Source organism: Macrosteles quadrilineatus, unplaced genomic scaffold (assembly GCF_028750875.1).
Source record: "Macrosteles quadrilineatus isolate MER2022 unplaced genomic scaffold, UCM_ALF_1.0 Scaffold_2__2_contigs__length_208266976, whole genome shotgun sequence".
Taxonomy (NCBI): Eukaryota; Metazoa; Arthropoda; class Insecta; order Hemiptera; family Cicadellidae; genus Macrosteles; species Macrosteles quadrilineatus.
In genome coordinates, this window is record NW_026542595.1 from 20,100,331 (window position 1) to 20,102,304 (window position 1,974).

A 1,974-nucleotide genomic window follows, 5' to 3' on the forward strand; every position below is an offset into this window, starting at 1 on the left:
TTTACCTAAAAAAAATGCATATTAATAATAGATGATAAAATATTTAAATTCACTTAACCAATAAACTAGTTAAGGCCTATTTATTTTTTTGGATTATTTACTGAAAGCCTAACATCAAAGACAGCTCAGGGTCCAGTTGGTAGACCATTAAAAAGACTTGGACTTTCTCAGGATCGAACCAGCAACCTTAGGGAAGCACTATAACCACTCAGTTTAAAGCAGCTTGGTAATTTACAAACATTTACCCTCTAACTTACAGGTAAGATGATACCAATAGTGATAGGTATTTTTAGTTTTGTTGGGAACGTGCCAAGGCCTTCGGACGACAAAATCCACCGAAATTTGACGTCACAGCCCCCACCTCCCACTCTTAGAGGAGTGGGGAGAGTCGTCCTGGCAACACCCCTAGTCCAGCCGACAGCTTGTCCTCCATACGACAAAACCTACCAAAATGTTTATTTAAAGGCTGACCACCGAGTCGCTTCAACTTCAGTAGCCTACTAGCTAAAAGGTCTCAGCCTTTTCACCTGCAAGTCTTATGTTGTAGGCTACTTAGTTAATTCCCACTAAATTAGCAATAGGCTAGCCTATATTTTATATAATTTCTAATTTACCATACAAGTTAGTTTATACGTGATTTCATACTTACTACAGTAGACTCACCTCTTATCCGGACACCTTTTAACCAGACATCTGTTTAACCGGACTACACTCGGCGGAAATTACATTTCTTTAACCGGACAATTTTTATAAGCACATCGGTTTAACCGGACTAGATCGGTAGAAAGTGGGTGGTACTGAAACAACTTTTCTCGTGGGAAAGATTTGAGACCAGTGATCACGTGACTAAATACAATGCCCTCCTAAATTTAATTTGAATATCACAGTAAACGGTCCGTTTTAAGGCTTCACTTTACTTGACGTCCTACACTCATTCGATTGGTTTTTTCGATTCGATATTTTCATTCGATTCTTTCATTCGATATATCGTTTGGTTAGTTAGGTTAGGTTAACCTTACCTAACTAACCAAACGATATATCGAATGAAGCAATCGATTAATCGATATATCGATCGATATTTTCATTCGAATGAGTGTAGGACGTCAAGTAAAGTGCAGCCCGTTTTAACACGCTTTTGGGGATGTCTGTTTAACTGGAAAACCCGTTATCCGGACTGGCCTCGGTCCCGAGGAGTCCGGATAAGAGGGAGTCTACTGTAACTCACAAACTTTCACAATAATATATTTTTAATTAAGAATAACTTAGTTAGAGGCAGCTTGAATTGAAATTAGTTTAAGTCCTTTAACACATTGTGTACTGGTACAACACTAGGTTTTAATAATTTAATAAGTTATTTTAATCGGAATCAATATAAGTTATTTCAAATCGGAAATGTAGGCCTAAGTTTACGTCTATGACATACCTTTTGTACAAATTTGATTAAAAATATATTGCTAATTTAGTGGGAGGGAACAGGGAAGTAAACAAATGATTTGATTTGAAAAATGGCAGTCGACAAGGCTAGGCTAATAACTTTAAGTTACGGTACATAAGTTTAACAAGGTTTTCCAATTTTTCAAATTCAAAAGTTCTGATGTCTGGTAAGGAAGCAAACCATTGGATCACTCAGAGAGAGGGGTGGCAACTGTGATGTCAATATTTTGTTAGGTTTTGTCGTCCGGGAGGTCTTGCCATCACATTGCTTTGTTTACCCTAGGCTTACCCTTCTTTGCTGTTTTAATTCAGGGACAAGTTTTAGTACAGAAAGTGCACAACAAAACTACCGGTAGGCCTAACTTATGCCAAAACTTTAATATCCAACTTCATTGTACTATAAGACTTAAAATTAAGTTAAACACTTGTATACGGTACGGTATTACTTATTTGTATAAATGAATATCCATTACTGTGTTACAATCAAAAGGCTTCAGACCTAGCTTAAGTAGAAAGTTTGGATTTTGGTTCTCGGCCAAG